Source organism: Suricata suricatta, chromosome 4 (genome assembly GCF_006229205.1).
Source record: "Suricata suricatta isolate VVHF042 chromosome 4, meerkat_22Aug2017_6uvM2_HiC, whole genome shotgun sequence".
In the NCBI taxonomy this organism is placed as follows: Eukaryota; Metazoa; Chordata; class Mammalia; order Carnivora; family Herpestidae; genus Suricata; species Suricata suricatta.
The window spans coordinates 19,069,092-19,091,089 of NC_043703.1; the positions used below are offsets into that span (position 1 = coordinate 19,069,092).

The window sequence follows — 21,998 nt, forward strand, 5'->3', positions numbered from 1 at the left end:
TTAAATTTAATTATGATGTGAAGAAACTTCAGACATATTCCATTAGATCAGATCTTTAAGTTAAAAGCTAAGAATTATATATTATGGTGCTGGATCATCAGATTCAATTAACTTTTTCTACTGCAAGAAAATTGGTCACAGGTCAAAAGCTCACTGTGTTCTTTCATATATTAATCATGTAAGCTGTATTAATTTATAGTTTTTTTCATGTAAAACGAGAAATCTAGACTTAAGTATTTGGGGATAAATTTAAAGAAATAAGCTTTCTGTGCAAAATGTGATGAACAAAATAATCTGTTTTTATGCGAAGACACATAAAAGAATTGGTGGTGTTACTAACAAAAGAAGTGGCAGACTTTTATTATCAAGATTTGGAAAAATGACAATGATGGATTTGTCTAACTACAATTTATAGAGCACTTTCTCATATATTATCCCAGTTTACTTAATCCTTGCAATCTTCAGAAAGACTAGCCAAGCATATTTTAACAAGGAAGTAGGGCATCATTCCTTATAAAAATGGAGACAATAGCCCTCTCTAGTTTACCTAAGCCAAACTGTATAGGAATAAACAGAGTCCTGGTCCAAATAGAATTAGGAAAGTGTGGCTCTTCACAGTTAGATGCCAAATTTGTTTATCAATATGAATCTTTTAATTTAGAAGTTTGTTTTCTGTCTATTCTATATTCTTTATTCTTCAGTTTCCATGGTGCTAGAGCAACCAGTCAAACCTCCTGTTACTATGGAAACAGTAGTGTCTTTCTCTCCATTAGATACATTTTGGTACATTCTTCAGGTATTTTCACCACTTGTCTATTCATTTGTGTATGGACATTACAAATTACATTATATCATTACAAATATGTAATTAAAACTTGCAATTGTGCTTAAGAAGTTAGAGCAACGTAGACAAACTACTTGTACTTTTAGGACAAAAGGGAATTTTTAAGTGAACATATACACATATGTTAAGAGTTATCTTGGTACTTAATCTAAAATTATCAGCTTACTCTTTGTATATTCTTTGGAGATAGAGTTTGTTTAATTGAAATATTTTATGAAAAATTATTACTTTTTACTTGGTGCTGCCAAAGCAAAATGAAGAAAAATATGTTTACTGGCAGCATAAAAAGGAAAAATATCTTGCAGTAATGCATGTGATATTTATTCTTTAAAAAGAATAAACTATTTTAGTCACTGGGTTAGCTCTAAGCAGTCTCTTTTGTGACATAAGAAAGCCAATGAAAAATATGAATGCATATATTTTCTACACATATGATTTCATTAGAGGGATTTCTGAAAAATGTTTATCTTTGCAACTTGGCATTATGTTTTGAGTTATACCAGTTCTGCATTCATACATTTCCCACTATCCACATACACACCATAGGACATGCTCTCTCTGAAATTATAATCCTTTATCATTTCTGAAGAAATTCCATTCTAATGCAAAGTAAATTTTTCTAATGAAAAATTGGAAGTCAAGATCTGTAGTGAAGCCCATTGTCTGAAAAAATAATCTTTCTATTCATGCTTGTTATATTTGTGAGGCTTTAATCAGTTTAGAAATCTTTAAAAATACTGACATAGTTGTAGATGGAATGCTATTTTATTCTTTCATAATCTAAAGTATGTTTTTAATATGTATTTTAAGTTGTTCAAACAACTTAAATATTTGTAAAAACAAATATTTTAAAGTCTACATTTTATTTTCTTACCTAAAATGAGTTTTTTTAAAAAACACTTTATTGCAAAGAATTTTAGATTCATAGGAAGATGTGAAGATTTTTAAAGGAGACGCTGTGCACCCTTTACTCAGCCTCTCTTAGTGGTAGTGTCTTGCTAATGATACTACACTTATCAAAGCCAGAAAACTGATCTGGGTATAATATTTACTTAGATTTTGGAGTACCTGGGTGGCTCAGTCAGTTAAACATCTGACTTCCACTTAGGTTATGATCTCACAGTTCATGGGTTCAAGCCCCACGTCAGGCTCTGTGCTGACAGCTCAGAGCCTGGAACCTACTTAGGATTCAGTGGCTCCCTCTTTGCTCCTCCCCTGCTTGTGCTCTGTCTCTCTCTCTGTTTCAAAAATAAATAAACATTAAAAAAAATAGATGGACAGTTTGATGATTTTTACCAAATTTATACAATTGTGGAACCCTCATTAGAGTCTAGTTCTAGAACATTTCTATCATTTCCCTCCAAATTTCTTCCTGCCCTTTTGCCGGTCCTGACTCCCATCCTTACCCCTGACAACCACAGATTAGATTTTTATTTCTATGATTCCATGTCCAATTTCTGTCCAAAAATAAGTTTATATTTTTCTAAGATACATGCCTAAAACTAGAATCACTGTATTTTACAGTGTGCATGGTGCTAACTATAGGTTGTTTGTAGATGCTCTTTATAATATAGAGAAAGTATCCACTTTATTCTAGTATTCTAAAGATATTTATAATTAATGGATATTGATATTGTAAATTACATTTATTGCTTTTCATAATGAATCATGTATATCTGAAATAAATCCAACCTAGTCATGTTGTGCTTTTCTTTTGATATATTGTTGAACTCAATTGCTAAAATGTTGTTGAGGTTTTTGCATCGAATTCATGAGAGATCTGTAGTTTTATTTTGTCATACAATCTTGTTTGATTTTGCTCTAAAGGTAATGCTGGCCTCATAAACTTGTTTTGATAAAATTTACCTTTAAGTCCCTTGGTTTCCTTCTCTGAATCATCAAATGAGTAGATTGGATTTAATTCAAAATTGCTGCCCTTTTTGAATTTAATTTATATTTTCATTTTATAGGAAGTGCACATATCTTCACATTTTCCTAAAATTAAATATAGTCTAGTTAATACATTGTGTTTATTATATTATATAGTAATTATATGCAGAAAGTGATGGTCATACTCTTACCTTGTATAATAGTGAAGTGTTTTTGCATATGAGATTGATTTCTATGGCCTTTGTCGATTTCTGTTACCTAATAGAGTAAATCTGATCTGAACTGAACATTCAGAGCAAAATTCTTTTCAATATATAGATCTTCCTCAGTGTATAATGCAGTTATATCCCAATAAGTCCACTGTAAATTGAAAATATCACCAGTCAAAAATGCATTATTTTTTGTTGTTGTTAAATAAACTCTGCCCCCAAACTTAGGGCTCAGACTTACAACTCTGAGGTCAGAAGTTGCATGCTCCGCTGACTGAGCCAACCAGTGCACCCCAGAATGCAATTAATATACCTATTCTACTGAACATTACAGTTTAGCCTAGTCTACCTTGAACATGTTCAGTAACACTTACATTAGCCTACAGCTGGGCAAAATCATCTAACACAAACCCTATTGTATAATAAACTGTTGACTATCTCATATAATTATTGAATACTGCACTGGAAGTCAAAAACAGAATGGCTATATGGGCACAGAACGCTTGTACCAATCGGTTACCCTCATGATAGGTGGCCGACTGGGAGCTCTGGTTCCCTGCCACTGCCCAGCATCACGAGAGGGGATTGTATGGTGTATCAGTAGCCCAGGAAAGAGCAAAATTCAAAATTTGAAGTATAGGTTCTATTGAATGCATATTGCTTTTGAAACATTGTAAAGTTGAAAAATCCTAAGTCGAACTATAGGAATTGGTGACTATCTGTATTAAAACTTACTGCAAGTTAAGTTGATCAAAAAATTAATATTACACTGTACATTAACTGACTGGAATTTAAATGAAAACTTAAAAGAAAAATCAAGACAATTTTGTTTTCTTTTCACCAGGCTTCCAACATATTTTTAAAGTTAAGTATTAATGATAACAATTTTTTCTGCAGGGACACATTCATACATGCAAACATATTATCATATTTATAATTGCCTAGAATGATACTATTAGAGGAAAATATCTTTGAGGGTTTGAAAAATGTAAGAATATATTCTGGAAATTATGCTACTTTTATACATTGAGTTCAGAAATTATGCTTTTATACATTGACTTCATTTTATTTTATTTTAAAACAATAACTTGGGCAGTTACGTAATAAAACTATTTTAATAATATTATTTTAGGGACCACTTCTTTTCTTTTTCTTTCTCTTTTTTTCATATTCTGATGCCCAGAAAAAATGCAAATAAAATAGTTTCTGAAAGACTGTGTTTAAGTAAGAGCATGTGTATCAATCAGGTGAATTATTTGTAGTAAATGTTTCTCACATGAATATCTTAATGAATTTCATTTAGTGAAATGCTAGAGAGGGATCTCCCCGTCCCCTTTTTAATTTTAATTAATTGGCTATAGTTTCAGAAGGGTAATGTATATTTTTAGCATATTATAACTCTTTTTCACATCCAACTTTTTTATTGGCGCAATTTTCGCAGGATGCTATTAGCTTATTTTCTGGGAAACTTGCCTCTGGATAATCTAGTTTTAACCCCTCATGTTTGTTGGACATTCTGGGTAGAAAACACAATCTTGCTAATTAAGGTTTAACCTTGTCACTTAGGGACTTTTGTAGAATATAGCTGTAAATTACAGTCATTTGTTAGGGTGACATCTCCTTTTTGAACTCGAGCATCATGGTTTAAGGATGATTTCTGATCTGAGATCCACCCAGCCCATGCCATGTCCTCTGAGGCGGACATTGAGGCACCCTTTAATTCTGCAAGTAGTGTGTTCTGTCTCACTACTGCCACGTGGGCCCATCTCTGGCTGCATGCTGTGGCTTACTTGGGACTCCCCAAAATAAAGAGGCTTTCTGAAGCTGATCTGTTTAACCACAGAGCACATCCTCATACATTCTTATCCTTTTATGCCACAGCAGCTGAAGACACATAATAGCATGGTCCATGCTCACCCTGGTTTCTGATTCTTTTGTTTTTCTTTATTTTTCTTTAGCCTGGCAGAAGAGAGGTGGAAAGGGGGAAGGAAGGACACAACTTATTTTATAGTGAACTTTTCCCTTATTCCCTTCCTTTTTTCCTCCCTCCCTCCCTTTCTCTCTCTCTCATCTCTCTTCCTCCCTTCCTTCCTCCTCTTTTCTTCCTTCCTTTCTTTATTAATTAATGTTACACCTGGGGAAGAGTGTTTGTGACATATTTTGGAAAATAAAAAGCTCTTTTGCCTATCTTTTTGCTGTGAGCCTCTTTTCTTGGTGTAATGGATGCTATCCCATCTAGAGGCACAAATCTAATAAGAGGTGTGTGTGCATGTGTGTGTGTGTGTGTGTGTGTGTCTCCCCACTATGTGCCTATGTTGGGGGACACCCCATTAACCCTATATATTAGATTAACTATAATTAATTTTATAAGGACACCTGACATACTGCTTCAAATTCTCTTGTAAATAAAAATAGAGGTACATACATAAATTCTTAGTTGTGGTCTTGTTTTGGTAATTTTAATAAAAATAATTAAAATGGTAATTATGAAAGACTAAGCCTATAAGATGAAATTACAACCATTCATAGATTAAGCACCATTCTGTACCATAGTTTATGTTAATTAATTGTCTAATCCTCATCTTCATTTTCTGCAAAATCTATGTAATATAAAATCTATACAACTACTTGGTACAAGTTAACTATATTAATGCATGTGAAATATCCTAAAATAAAAATATTAATATATTGAAACTATTATCATTATAGGAATTATAAACCTGATTCACAAACTGAGTTTTGCAGAAATGTCACTTTATTTCATATTATGTAAGTCAAGTTGAATCTAAACCTAAACACTATTCAACCAGGAATATGAGAAATGAAGCCTTAGATACTGGGGATTCTTCCTTTTCTCTTGAACTGTAGAAGATCCGTGGGAGAAGAATATTAGGGCAAAAAAGGAAATTGGTATCCTTGATTTCTGGTGCACATTTTGATAATGAGAATGTGTGTTGCTCAAGGTCACATAGTGCCTAGAGGATGTCTGCTTTCTTGTTTCTGTGCTAAGCTCTGCTTTCTTGTTTCTGTGCTAAGCTGTTGTCATAGGATTATTTGGCATGACTGTGTGTGCTTGAATGAAAAACTTTCTTGTATTTTTTGTTTGTTTGTTTGTTTTAAATTGGGGCTTCCAGGGGCGCCTGGGTGGCTTAGTCAGTTAAGTATCTGGCTCTTGGTTTCGGCTCAGGTCATGATCTCACTGTTTCATGGGTTTGGGTCCCCGCAATGGGCTCTGTGCTCGCAGTTCATAGCCTGCTTGGGATTCTCTCTCTCCCTCTCTGGCTGCCTCTTCCCCACTCAACACTGTCTCTGTCTCTGTCAACATAAATAAATAAATAAACTTTTAAAAAGGTTCAAAAATAAATTGGGGCCTCCATTTGCCCACTGCATTCCAGGTCCTATCACTTTCCTGGAGTACATTAAAATACTCCAGGTCTACTCATCACTCCTTACTGGGCCCCAGAACTTCATTTCCTACCTAAAGTGGGGGAATCTTAACCTTCCCTTCTTTCTCTGTTTATGCCTCTCATCTCAAATAAATACACTACCCCCCCCCCCCCACAACCCTTGGCTCTTACTATAAACATTTTAGATAATCCAGAGTTTGAGGGGGGAAAAAGATAGTTTCAGGTGAATCCTGCATCAGGTCAATCAGGACTGACTCTCCCTGAGGCAATGAAGCTAACAATTTCCATGGCAATTCAGATAAATAAGGAAACATTGCAGAAATTAGACATCAGTTAGACTCTAGGAATTATCATTTCAGGGTGCCTGGGTGGCTCAGTTGGTTGAGTGTTCAATTCTTGATTTTGGCTCAGGTCATGATCTCACGATTTGTGGAATCAAGCTTAGCGTTGGTCTCTGCACTGACAGTCTGGAGTCTGCTTGACATATTCTCTCTCCTCCTCTCTCTGCCCCTCCCCTGCTCATTTGTTCTCTCTCACTCTCACACTGCACATGTTCTCTCTCAAAATAACCATTAAAATATTAAAAATGAAGTAAAATAAGCTTTTCCTGTTTTAATTATCATAATTACACAAAAGAGAGAGGACTTTTGGGATTTCTTTTTGCTTCCTTTTTACAAGGACCATGAAAGCAAATTGAACCAAACTCAAAGTTATGGAAGATTTTATGTGAGTCTTTTGTGATGTAGAATAGAGACCAGACACAGGCCAAACTAAGCTTTGTTGAAACAAAGACAGTGGGGGAGTTTTTAAGAAATGGGGTGTGGAAATCATAAGACATCTGATTTTGCTAATTGGCTTTACCTGAAGGAATGTAAACTTTCTTGTCTTTTCATCACAGGAGGTATTTTATAATTTGGGGACAGGTGCTCACTGAAGATTGGGAGAAAGAGGCCGTGTCTTCCTTCATGTTTACATTTCAAAGAAATGACTCCCAGGTCCTTGAGAAAGACATTCTTGGGTTAGAAAACTGGCAGGAGGTTTTTAAAAGGATTTATTTCTCAGAGGACCAGAGAAAGAATTTACAACTACAAGTTTGCTAAAGAAAATCATCTAAGAAAAGAGAGGTCAGGGCCTGGAGTCAGGAAGAAGCCTATCTAAATTTAGTCAAGCTCAGGGAAATCTTCAGGCTGTCTTGGTCAAGGTCTTGTGAAAATCATGTCTCATGTGATTAAGAACAATGTCTCCTTTTGGTTTGCTCCAGACCATCTTTTTCATCCATTCATTCTGCTTCTGTTCTTTATGTACCTCATGAGATTCCTAACATAGGGCACGAGGCTTTGTTGATGCCAGTGTCTTGTTGCAGATAACTTACTGTTGGCAAAAACTTGTTTTATCTCTTCTCTGCAGTTGACTTTACTATGAGGATGAGCACTGTCTCAGTTGTATTAGAAAAGGTTGCTTCCTCCAAAAATCACACTGTTGCTAGTTATTTATTGCTCTGGAGAGTGACCTTTCCCTGCTGTGATTGAACTGCTGTGGTTCTGCTCTGTGCAGATCTCCTGTGAGTGCCTTGTATTCTGGCTAGTTCTCCTCTGATACCTGGGCCCAACAAACGCCAGTCTGTCCTTCGGATGGTGGACCTTTTATCCTCTTCCTGTTGCTGTAAAAGGGAGAATTACAGATTAGGGCCTGAGAAGAAAATGAATAATTGATGCTATGATGGCTCATGAGTGTTCACTAGAACATTCTCCACGACTAAGGCAGAAGGTCTTCAAATTTAGATCACAATTGTCCACTGACAGCTAGGTTTTAGTTTTAGTAGGAAATGCCATTGAGAAAAGGGAGAAAAAAACTCTTTAAAAAACATTGTTACTGTTAAAGTTCCAGAAACCCATGGCAGAGATGACATATTTTATTACTTAGAATAGATAATAAAGAAAATACTCAACACCAGCTCTTACTTCATTTGCTTCTCATCAAAAGTTTTTTGGTTTTTTTTTTTCCCCTTTTTTCAACTGGAGAAACTTTGTGGTTTAATCTCTATCACCACACTTTTGTTAATTCTTCTCATGACCTGAGTATTTTCTCCTGTTTTTTTTATTAGGCAAATCTCAATTTTTAGACTTGTTTCAGCCTATAATCTAATTGAAACTCTCCTTTATCATTAATAATGGTGTTTTCCTTCATGAAATAACTAAGAACTATTTAAGGAATATTCAGTCCATTTGGAAATACTCATACAGATGTGAGATAGACTAACTGGTCCATGGGTGAAATCCAGCCAAAAACTTATACTAAAGTTTTATTGAAACACACCTATTTTTTTAATGTTACTTGTTAAAACACAATATTGGGGTGTGAGTGATATGTAAAAAGTTATACATATTTACTGTACACAACTTGATGAATTTGGGGATTAGGTATGCATGTGAAACCATCACCATTATCAAGGGCATAGACATATTCATCACCTCCCAATGTTCCCTTCTGCCTCCTTCATTATTATTGTCTTTTGTATATGTGTGATAAGAACACTTAATATAATGCCTATTTTTTAATGCCTATTTTTATTAATGCCTATTTTTGCCTTTAATGCCTATTTTTATTAATTAATGCCTATTTTTAAAATATTGTCTATATTCACTCTTTTATAATGCCTATTTTTTAATGCCTATTTTTATTAATGCCTATTTTTTGCCTTTATTTAATGCCTATTTTTATTAATTAATGCGTATTTTTAAAATATTGTCTATATTCACTCTTTTATTAAAATAGCAGAGCCAAGTAGTCGTAACAGAGCCCTTATGGTCCAAAGAGCCAAACATATTTACCGTTTTTGTAAAAAAAGCCTTTTAAATAAAACTGTAGATATTTAGAATTACTTCAGTTTTTTCCCTATAGACACATATGCTGTGGGGAGGTATGTGGGTGATAGTGCTTCTTATTTCCCTAAATCTCTTGTAGCTCACCCAGCACCTAATAGTGACTATCTCAAGGAAATAGGAAAATAGGATTTTGCTGAATTCTGGGGCTTAGAAGTCCATTGAATTATTTAAAACTTTATGACTGCTTTCTCTCTGCTTATATGGTAGGTACATTAATTTCTTATAGTTAGTATGCCTTATACTTTCCAACATGTTTACTTTTCTCACATAATTTTATCTAGTTGGAAAATAATTTTTGTTTACCTCAGAAAACCCAAGTCCTCCACTATTCATCAGTACCTAAATTTGGCCTCACCTTTATGAGTTTAGCCAGAACTCTGAATCCCAAGTCTGAATAACACTATTATATTGTTAAGGGGAAAGTAAGTTGCTGGTCTTTACCAACAAAAGACATCAAGTGCCCCTTTGGAAAGCTGATGAAAGCTATTAAGAAAATATATGATGTCACTCAAGGTCATGTATTGTGAGATTTCTCCTGAAGCATTTGTTTAGCTATTATAGGGTCTTGAACTGAATTTGAGCTTTTTAATTCTAATTAAACTATTATAAGTATCTCTGATAATCAACTGCAAAATCAACCTTTCAGCTAACTTCATGATGAACTTGAACTCTCAGCTCTAGGAGTCAGGTGGCAATCTTGTTTAAACCTTTCACAGGCACTCTTGTTCCATACTTCCTACACCATTTCCCAAATCTTTCCAGACATTGGGTTCTAGTCTTGAATTGTAAGATTCTTGTATTAGTCTCAACTACTTTCTGTTGATGTGGCTAATGTTTGTAGTTTATACCATTCATTCTTTCAGTACATACTGTGTTTAGTATGCATTTGGTTCTTGATACTTTTGTTGATACTAGTGGTAGAGCAGTGAAAAAAGACAAAAGTCTCTGCCGTCATGGACATTATATGGTGCTTGTAATGATGAAAATATACTGAAAGGTGTGTTATTTCTTTATACCTAGACACTGTTTAATGCAGAATTCCTCTGGCTGTCAAGAAATCCTTGAGCTTGTTATCACTGGACATTTCAAAATCTTTGCTTTATTTTTTCCAGTTTTATTGATAAATAATTGACATTCATCATTGTATAAGTTTGAGACACACAACATGTTTTGATTTACATGTATTGTGAAATAATTGCTACAATGATTGCCAAAAATGATCAGCTCACCTCCGTCATCTCATATAGGTACAATAAAAGGGAAAGAATGAAAAAAAAGAAGAAAAAGAAACAATTTATCTTTGTAATGGGAACTCTTAGGATTTATTCTCTTAATAACTTCCTGTTTGTCACTCAGGAGTTAGCATTAGTCATCATATTATACATTAAGTCCCAACATTATTTATCTTATAAAACTGGAAGTTTGTACCTCCTTTTTTTTTTTTCTATTTATTTATCTTATAAAACTGGAAGTTTGTACCTCCTTTTTTTCTATTTATTTATTTATTTTTTTAACATATGCAATTATTTTCCATCATTTGTACCTCCTTTTTAAAACAAATATTTTTAATTTTTTTAAAGTAAATTCTACCCCCAATGTGGTACTTGAATTCACAACCCCAAGATCAAGAGTAGCATGCTGTATTGACTGAGCCAGCCAGATGCCTCTTAACTGGAAGTTTGTATCTTTTGATGACCTTCCTCCAATTTCCCCTCCTCAACCCTACCATTCATTGGACATTCTTGATGATAACTACCACATTAAATGTACTGCCTTTTTTTCCCGTCGCCTGCTTTGTGTGATCTTCATACACTATCTATACAGCAACTTACCATATCCTCATTATAATTGCCTCATTATATATTGCTCACACACTGAATTCTTATAAGAGATACTGTCTGTGAAATTCAAATGAAGTTGCAACAGTACTTTCCTTACTCATCATTTATTGTGGTCTACTAGTTTTTGAAAATTTTTGTTTGTTTGTTTGTTTGTTTTTAGACCTGATTCAATTATCAGGTTTAATCTTTCAGGAAGTTTACAAAAACTAGTTAAGTCTATTTGTTATTCTTGGCTCCTTCCAATGCTTTTTTTTGCCTTGGGCCTACATGGAAATGATACCATATTTATTAATTGCATTTGATTTAATTGGAACAATATGCAGAAATTGAATTTCATAAATTTTAACATGTTTTGGCTTTTTGAAATTATAACACACTTATGTATATATTTTGTAACTTTTCATTTGAGATATTTTATAGCCAATTATATTAAAGTTTGTAATTCAAAATATTGTATATGGGTATAACCATTAGATGTTGATCAGGTTTTTCCATTAAATTTTAATCTATTAATATTACTTATGCTCCCAATATTCATATACTTAAGCAAAAATATATTATTAATAATATAATATATATAGTTAATATTCAGATGAAATAGGATAAAGCAACAGAGCTTCAGTTTACTAAAGAATGTTTAGTTAACACTATTCATGATTTCTCTTATGATTGTATACTAACTAGTATGAAATAATACACCCAGCCCTTCACTTGTATGAATTATGTAGAGGAAAACACATTCCTTTGGGTATATTGAGTACTCAAACAAAATTTTAAAATCTATGTCATGAGCATTATAATATTATATTTTAGGTTATTTTTATTTTTATTTTATTTTTATTTCAGTGTCTTACTGTAAATAACCATATTATTGACTTTGATGATTAACTTTTACCTTTAATTTGTCATAGTTATTTTTATTTAACAATTTGGTATTAATGGCCAAACCTATATAGGTTAGAAAATCTCTTCCAAGATTTAAAAATAATTGAAAAAGTAAATTTACAGAAATAAGACAAACCCTTCTGTAGAAAGCATGCTCCCCTATTAAGAGTTGATGACTTATAATTATTGAAAAACTGTTTATTGGAGAAACTCTTCTCGTTTGAAATCTTTTTGGAGGCCTATTTAATTTATTTATTTATTTATTATATATTTTTTGGTACTTCCTCGACTCTGGGGAAGCTATAAAGCACTTATTTCTTCAATAAGGTTCGTCATCATGGATCACCTCAGGAGGTAAGAAAAGCAATTCGTACATTTCCTCTACAAACAGACTTTTCAAAGACCTCCCTTGGGTATAGCCCAGTTAGAATATGTTTAATTTCATCCTCAGGTGATTTTAGTAGGAGACAATCTCATTTCTACTCAGAGCTACCAGAGCTATATCTGCATTTTAAAGATGAATTTACAAGGATAATCAACCTTACATTGCAAAACATAGCCCTATGTGTATTTTAATGTCAGAATCTTACTGAACAAAGGAAGCATTAAAGCAAATATAGGTTGTCACAGTTGAATTTTGGATATATTAAGCAACTACAAATAATACCATGTAACCAGGTAGCTACACAGATGCACCTTTGGACATACTTCAGGATAAATTCTCATTTATATTTAATATGAAATACTCTCTCCCTCTGCATAGACACACATACACATACACGTAAACAGTTCTCAGAACTTTTCAGAATCCTAGCATTTAAAGATAACTGAAAGAATTCAACATTGACTATCTAGAATTTCACTTAATTCCACTCTCCAGAAAATGCTCTCAGCTTTGCTTTGGATCTACCTGTTCTGAGTCCCTCTGATTCATTCACCCTCTGAAGAATTAGTTTCTTCTTCTTGTTTGTTTTTTGTTTTGTTTTATTTGTTTGTTTGTTTTTTTAAGAGAGAGAGAGAGAGAGCGCCTGCACAGGGGAGGGTGACTGAGAGAGAGAATCTTAAGCAGACTTCACACTCAGCACAGAGCCCAATGGGGACTTGATCCCGTGCCCCTGGGATAATGACCTGAACAGAAATCAAGAGTCCAACACTCAACAGGCTGAGCCACCCAGGTGCCGCATTTTTCTTCTTCAAAATTAGCTTCTAATCTTTTACCTGGGTGAGATAAGTGGTTTCCCAATTATAGAGAAACAGGAATGGGCTGTGAAGAAATAAATGCTTTATTTATTTTTTAGTTGTAGCAATCTATTAGAAACCCTGATTCATTATTCTCCTGCATGTATTTGTGAACTATTCTTGGGAATCCAGAGAGTTCCTGTGAAATGTACAAAATGTCATTTTTATTTTTATGTATTTTAAACTTTTAAATCTTTCAAATTGAAATATAATTGATATGCAATATCCTGTTTGTTTCATATGTACATTATAGTGATTTGATATTTTTATACATTATGAAATGATCCCCACAATAAATCTAGTTAACCATCTGTCTGTTTCTTAGAATCGTAGAAAAAATATCTTTTATGTTCAGTGATCTCACCCTAATTTCTGATATTAATACTTCACAGTAAATCAGCTTGTTTCTGTATATTTCTGTGGTAAATTGATTATTTTTATCCATGTTCATTCTACTTTTTCTAACTGCTTAATAGTTCTGTCTCATTTTTGTGCTGTTCTGGTAATATTCAGTTCTAGAGGAAGTATAGTTATGCTCATTTTGCCATTTTAGCAGAATCTCTGTGCATCTTAATTTGAATGGGTTCCTCAACCAAACATCTAAAGTGTCCTCTAAGTGAAAATTGCATATGCAAGTTCTTTTAGCATCATTAGACTAGAAGCAAATGATGATTAGACAGTTTCCTTTTTTGTTGTTGTCATTCATTTGATTCCTTATTATACTCCCAGCCTCCATTTTCCACATTGTTTTTGCATGAGGGTTTCACCTAATTTTCATCTTTACCTTCAGTGTCCATATATATAAGACTATTTACATTTGTGAAGAATTCATTCATAGTAACTTGGTTCTTCCTCAAGGAAATTATAATACAAGAGAAAGACAAAAACAATTGCAGAGCAGTATGATAAGAGAAAAACCAAAGAAACTAGGTGTAGAAATATATTATAGAAGAACAAAGTGGAGTTCTGAATTAGAGAAGTTCTAATTAGAGTAGTGTTGAAAGGATATTCAAATATTTTTTTGAATAATCAAAACATGAAAATTCAATAAGTTACATGAATGAGTTTTTTATATTTGAAAACGAGAGTATCCTTTCTAGTATGAATACTGAGGATATAGATGGAAAATTGAATCTATTAAGTTGTATTGACAGTTTTATCTGTTAAGAATGAGAAATTTCAAAAACAAAAGGAAGATGTGTATGTTGATCTTCTCTAATACAATGAGTAGGAATAGAAATCACACAGTTCCTTAAAAATTAGTATCTTATACACTCTCTGTTTCAGAAGTCCCCAAGATAAATACTACTCAGTGTACTTTTAAGACACATTTTATGTTTGTCATGCTATATCTTTTGGATTTCTTCATATAGGAGTAGGCAGATTTTAATTTAATTAAAGTGAAAATACCAACATGGGATGTCAGTTGTGTTAATTAGATCCAAAATCATATGCATTAAGGCTAGTTCTATTATCCTGGGATTCTGAACATTTACTAATTTAGTGAAAATACTGATATTGTTACCATAGTGGGGTCAGGAATTTTCATAATCTCAGGTTGATTAATTTGAAAATTGTACACAGGAAAAACTGTACCATAAACTTTGCAAGATATAAGCAGATTAAAATGTACAAACTGAAGTATAAAGCAAGACTTAATACACTAAAAGTAAATAATGAGAGTATAAATTAAATGCAGAGAATTAAGGAAGACTTTCTATGAAAATTAGATATATCTGAAATTATAATTATATAGTACAATTGCATATATTTATTAAAATAATTAAGAAAAGCAAACAAATAATTAAGCAAACCAATTATTTAAAATCATTAAGCTAACAAAAAGGAAACTGTAAGAGACAAAAGGAAAACAAAATGCTGAAACACACAACTTAAGCCCTGGTATTTTAATGTTCATGAACATATTGTGATATATTCTACTAGAAAATAGGAATAACATAATTACTTATATTTCAAATCAGCAGAAAGCTTCAGGTAAACAAGTGAAATAGATTTTTCTTTTATTAGTTATGTTCTCTTCCAAGTGATGTTAACTGTTTTGTAATTATACCCTTATATTCTATTTCTTACATGTGTTTTCTGAGTGTTGTGGATGGATTTAATGGTTGTGTTTCCTCAGAATTCATGCGTTAAAACAAGTGTGAACCGCAGTGGAATAGTGTTTGGAGGTGGGATATTTGTGAGGTAATTAGGCTTAGAGGAATTCATGATGGTGCGGCCCCCATGGTATTAGTATCTTTGTAAGAGGAGTGAGACCAGAGACAGGCTAGTCTTGGACAGCTAGGGATAGGTGGCCCCTTACTTACAACAGAGCTGAAAGTACTGGACGTTCTGAAACGCCCGCTGCCTGGAACAGACTGCCCCAGACCCCCTCTTGGTTTAGCAGCTACACAGCAGCTCCCCTGAAAATGTACCCCCACTGTAACCCATAGAAGTCTTCCCTGCAGGACACCTTGGCAGCCTCCTCCGTAAGGATCCCCTCCCGGGGAGCGGGAGTCTTTCATTTCATTTTCTCCCTAATAAAGTTGGTACCTGTGCTGCTCTTAACCTTGTTCCTTGGTTCTATTCTTCAGCTTTGTGGGAACAGAGTTCCCAGGTTTTAAAAAAGGCTGTTACAAGAGGAAGAGAAAGCTCTTTTTGCCATGTGGGAACATAGCAGAAGAAAGCGCAGACATCTGCAAGCCAGGAAACAGGTTTTCACCGGGAACCAAATCCTCCAGTACGACCTTCATCTTGACGGTCCCAGCCTTCAGGACTGGGAAATAAATGTCTGTTGTTTTAAGGCACCATGTCTGTGGTATTTTGTATGGCATCAAGTTGAACACTGAGGAAATGACTATTTTGTAAAATTGATTTCTCCCTAAATTTCCTGTTTAGTATATGAATTTTTATGCTAATGAAAACAGATGGCTTACTTTATCTCTCCTTAAGCACCTGTCTCATGTTGGATCATCTTGATGCGGTACGTTAGTACTCGTTGAGGCAGAGCTGTATTGAACTGTAATGCTGGTGAACTATAGGCATTGGTAGCTCACACCCTCTTTTTAATTCATACTCATGTAGCGTGTGATGATCTTATTAGTAAAAAAAAGTTAATAACCTGTGTTGCTTCACTTCCTTTTTTTAAATTGTCCTTTATAAGTAACAATTTGTTAGAAATGTAACTACAAGATGAAAAATTACTATTTTTGTTTTCTTAATTTTTGCCTACATATGTATTTTTAAAATCTTTTCAATAATCCATTCATTAATTATTTGTTAAGTATAAGGTTGCTACCCCTACTACATTACCAACAAAAAAACAAGTGAAACGTTTCCATTGTCTCTAACGGAGGTTCTCAAAGCAAGTTATATGGACCCCAGAGGCCCTGTGAGACCCTACAAATAATTGTGTTTTCGTCAGAAAAAGATGAGCACTTCTATTTATTATATTTTTTCTGACACCTCTCCAGCAGGAAAGTGAAAATGAGGAGGCGAGGCGTTACCTCCTCCCTTTCATAGAAGTCCTGCTTCCAATCACTTGTCCTGTTGACACCCAGGAGAGCAGGGCTCCTGTCACTGCTGAGCAAGGCCAGAAGTCTCAGCTCCCCGCGTAGTCTCCACTCTCAGTGAGTGTGGTCTTTGTGGGTCTCTTCTAGTTGGGCAGTGGTAGAAGCCTAGTTGCCTCAGCACTAGACCTCGTCTGGCACCATTGCGGCACGGACTGGAGGCAGTGTCTTTCCTGCTGGACGAGGGTGCAACTCCACGTTCTCCTTGAGGTCTTGTCACAGTATATAGGTGGAAGGAAAAATTCTGGTCCCTATTCAGGCTATTCTCGGACGAGGATGCCAGAGGGTTTGGGTATCTAGTCACAGCGTGGAGAACGAGGTCTTGTGTTTACTGGTATGTGTAGGGGAGTGGGCTGGGGCAACAGTTTTCTGTGGCTGTGTTTGGCTGTACTGGAATGGTTGTTACCAAAACAATTACTGTCCTTCTAGGCTGCTCTTTCTCTGGTCTTTTCAATAGAGAGAGAAGACTTTTGTTGGACCTTTTATTATTTATAACTATTGGAATTGAGAAGTTGTGGCTTCTTAAGCTCCGAGCTTAGGATATATAAGGCAAATGAAAACCCCAGGGAATTTATCACTTGTCATTCCCCAAATCGTAATGTCCCTAGTAGACTGCCTTCTTTTTCTCTACCTTTCAGAGTATTTTTATATTGGTTTTATATGTAATGTGACCATATATAATTAGCGAGATAAGGAAAAGTGTGTCAACTCTATCTTCCCACATTTAAAAATATGCATATGTAAAACATTTTAAATATAATTTTTATTTCTGTAAGTTTTACTTTTTGTTTCATTCAGTTCTTTTCATAAAAGAATTCACAGTGGCTTTGGGCTTATTTCTGTCAGTTACCCATATGGTGTGATCCAATGTAGTGTTTTAGGTTAATATTTCAGTCTGAGATTTATTAGAAAGTCCAGAGAACAAACAGGTGAACCTCAAAAATAAAGGAAGTTTTCTGTCTTGTTATGAATACAATATAAAACTTGTTATGCGGGGTCTTAGAACTAGAGACAGATCTGGCTTGTTTCTTGCTGTGTTAGTAAGAAATGTATTTTCTTAATCCAGCTAGTCACTGAAGTTGTAGAGCTTCAATGTAGCTTTGCTGTTACACTTTCATGTAAGAGTGCCATGTTCAATTCTCACTCTATATGGGCCCAAAGTGATGCCCATTTTTTTTGTGTGTGTGCTGTAAACTCAACTCCTTCGGGTACCCAGATAATATAGTCACCCCATGAAGTTAGCATTATCATAGTGTGAGTACTTTATTTTTCCTGTTCTACTGTTGTATTTCCTTTCCTATTTTGTTTGCTCACATATATGTTTTCTATCACCTACTATTTTAGAAATACATTTAAAATTACACATCTTTTAATGTTGAGCATGTTTGTTTCCTGATTATCTAGTTCTAAATATTGATGTAAATAGAACCCTCCCTTCTCTTTTTCACCTAGAATGTCTCAAACTTCAAAGTTCTATTCCTGGGACATATACTCAGAATATATTGTTATCCTGATTCTTCCTGGTAAGAAAGGTATGTTAAATCAGTCATTCTCCTTGACAGTAACCTCTCTCAACATTTTCACTGTTTATTATAAAATACATTTTAATTTAGAATGTGAACTTTTTGCCAGTTGAGGATATTAAGAAAACTAAATATTAATTACAAGAGGGATAGTTACTGTAGAGATAAAGATTGCTGTGATGACTCCCTATTATGATGTAAGTTTTTGAGAACGGATGTTGTATATGGGTCAGATTTTACTCTGAGTCTCTACCATGATGCTTCTCATGTGCTAGTAGACGAGTGACTTTAGAAGGAAGTAAATGAAGGAGAGAAGAAACAAAAGGGGGAAAAGATAGATTGAAAAAAGGAGGTTCTTTTTCTGGTAACCTTTTTATATTTAATGTCAGTAAATTTTTCATAGTTTTATTCTTTAATTGTTCTCCAGTTATTAGATTTTTCTAGTAAACTATGAGATTTGACAACATGGATATTACTTTTATATTTCATTTGATACCCTCTGTTATCCATCATAGCAGCAGGCTCAAAGATTAAATTTAATGAATAAATTTTATGTTTACTATCAGTGTACTGCTTGATGAATTTCACTTAATATTAAGCTTGATTTTGTCCCACTGAAATTCTTAATCTCGTTATTCCTCTACATTTTTTATATTTAACTAATCATTATAAACTGAGTCTGAGATAAAATTAAGCTATGTTAAAAGAAACTTCTCAGGCAAAATTTGTCAGTATTGGGAGTTGTTCTGATGATACCAAAATTAAGTTTTCATTTTTGGAAATTACTTAGTTTGAATATTATGTTTTTATGTGTATTTAATCAAAATGGTAATACCTGTGTGTTATTTTATTTTTTTATACGTGCATTTGTCACTTCAGACCCTTGCATTAAGGAATATCTAGTGTTCTATAGACTATACAGAATGACCTATAGGTTATTTCAGATACTTTTTTTGTTCTCACAATTATGAATAAAAGCCCTGACTTCAAAAGAAAAAATGTTTTGTGGCATCAAGCAGATTTATTAAAAGGCTTGCCTCTATTTTGTGTATGTAAACTCATTTCAGCCCTTAACCCACCATCACCCTGTTTTCACTGAAAACAGTGGTTTTGCCGATTTCATTAATTTCAGGGTACATCCTTATGCAGTTGATGATTAACATGTTCTGTTTTTCTGTTATTTTTTATGGCTACTACATTTTATTTTCCATATTTTGCTTTTTCCTTAACTTGTGTATTTGAGAAAAAAAGTGGGGGAGAGAGTAGGATTCTGAAATTATTCTAACATATTTTGCTTAGTTTAATGCCACATATAAAAATATTTTTGTATTATAGACGAAATCATGTCTTCCCAAAATTCATATGGTAAAGCCCTAAACCCCAGTACCTCACAATGTGACTGTATTCGGAGATGGGGACTTACAATAGGTGATTAAGTTGAAATGAGGCCGAGAGTGGGTCCTAATGCAATCTGATTGGTGTCCTTATCAGAAGAGGAAGTCTGAACACAACAGTGACACCAGGGATGACTGAGGACAAAAAAGAGACCATGTGAAGACACAGGAGGAAGAACTGTCTCAAGCTAAGCAGAGAGGCCTACGGAGAAACCAAACCTTAATAATATCTTGATCTTGGACTTCCAGCCTCCTGAAATGTGAAAAAAAGAGAAAAGTTTCTGTGATTTAAACCCCCTTGTCTGTAGTATTTTGTTATGGCAGTCTGAATAGACTTAATATAACTTACTGCATTTAATGCAGTTTTACAGTATGTGCTTGTTGAGTTGGTCACTAAATTGGTCACACTTTTTGGTTACATCACATGTGGATCTCCTTTCAGCAAATGCCAAGCTTTTATTTATTTATTTGTTTATTAGTGGCTTTAACAGGCATTCTGTCCTGTCTGGAATACTCTTGATTTGACTAAAACCCTTATTCAGCCATGATTATCTGTTTAAGTATCAGACTTGTTTTCCCTTGATTCTCTAGCCCTAACCATGCACTTCGCCTATTATCTTTAAAACAAAATGTTCCTTTTTTTTTTTTAAATTCCTCTTTGTGGCACTTAGTTACAAACATTTGTAATGTACATTTTTTATAATTATTTGCTTAGCATAAATCTCTCCCTCCCAAGACTATAAATTTCATAAATCATATTAGTATCTGTTACATTCCTTTGCACTCTCATCCAGTGCTCTTCATAGGTATTTGATTCTACTTATTCAATGGATGTATTAATGAAGAGAGGAATTTTACGTCATGAGATTGTATTCTTACAGCAGCTAAATCTGTGTGTGTTAAATCTATAAAAGGACTGGATTACTCATAATGGATCTTAGATATTTCCCTAGTGAAAAGAGGATGCTGGAGCAAAGGTACATAGCATACCATAATTTTAATCTAGTTTGTATTCAGAGGAATGTTTATTGTTAACCCATTAAAACAATGATTTGACATTTCAAAAGCTGTTAGAGATAATTAAGAGCACATTTCTGAGAACACAATGAAATATCAGACAAAAATACAAAAAAGGATGAGAAATAGTTACTTCATATTTGTTATGAATGCTTAGGTACAATTTAAATGTTTTATTTTTAAATTTATAAATATGGTAAAATCAGTAATTATTATATTCCATATAAACTTTGTAGTGGTTCAAGTGAAACAGATCTTAGAACAGTGATTAAAACTAGTAGTCCCCATCATCTGCCTGTGAGTCTTCATCCATGTTCATTGTTGTCTGTGTGCTTGTTTGTATGGACATACTTTGTTGAATTATTCATACAATTGGCTCTTGTTAGTTTAAAGTCACAATCTTGATCAGAGAATTGACTGTTAATAAAAGAACAGAACTATGGGAAAGGCAGATCCAGATAAAGAATAAGAAAGCTGAAATGCTGATTAACGCTTTCTTCCTACCTTAACTATATTATGTATTTTAAAAAATGAATAAACATATTTTGTATTTTTCGTATCAAAAAGGGATGAAAAAACATTTGGCTAGTTAAATTTTAACTGAGATTTAATGATTCCTTTTTTTTTTAAGTAATACATTTAATTTTCAAAGTTGTATATTGTTTTCCTGCTTAGATTTCAAACTCAGTGAGATCTAGTTTTGGCTTAAACTCTGTTCTGATGTATAGATGCTATTTATAATAGATCATGTAATGACATTTTGGTATACACTAAGGCTGTCATCTTTTTGAGGAAAGAAATTATATTTAATCTTTTCCTCCCAAGGAAATTGTATATGCTCTGAAATGTTAATAAGATGATGTTAAATAATTCATGTGTTTTACTAGTTAGTTTTATGTCATGGATACTTACTGAATGACTACTTATGTACATGTTGCATATTTTATGTGGATATGTATTACATATATTCATATAGTTTTACTCATCTTTTCATATAGAGAAACAACTAGACTTTTAAGACTATAATTTTGCTTCAGACAGTGTCTTGAGTTTTATCAAGGTTACTAAGTGATATTAGAAAAAAATTGTTTTCGTAGAGCCTAGTTTGCCACAATCAACAAATGATCTCCCTGCATAATTCCTCCTCTTATTTCCTCTTTCCAACTGTCAGTATACTTCTTTTTTATTCATAAACTTTTCTTTGCTAATCAAAAAGTCAATCTCATTTACCTTCACCAAGACCCTTAGACTTCCATCACATACTGTTTTTACCCATCCTGCTGAGTGTCCCAACT

The 21,998-nt window shown here is 33.7% G+C and overlaps 1 long non-coding RNA gene across 1 annotated transcript; it reads left to right on the plus strand.

Moving 5' to 3' along the window:
- The first annotated feature begins 735 nt into the window (after positions 1–735).
- Positions 736–19,979, plus strand: LOC115290461. The gene is made up of 3 exons (XR_003908109.1): positions 736–796; positions 18,222–18,301; positions 19,784–19,979. It is a non-coding gene; the product is annotated as an uncharacterized LOC115290461 (long non-coding RNA).
- The last annotated feature ends 2,019 nt before the right edge of the window (positions 19,980–21,998 follow it).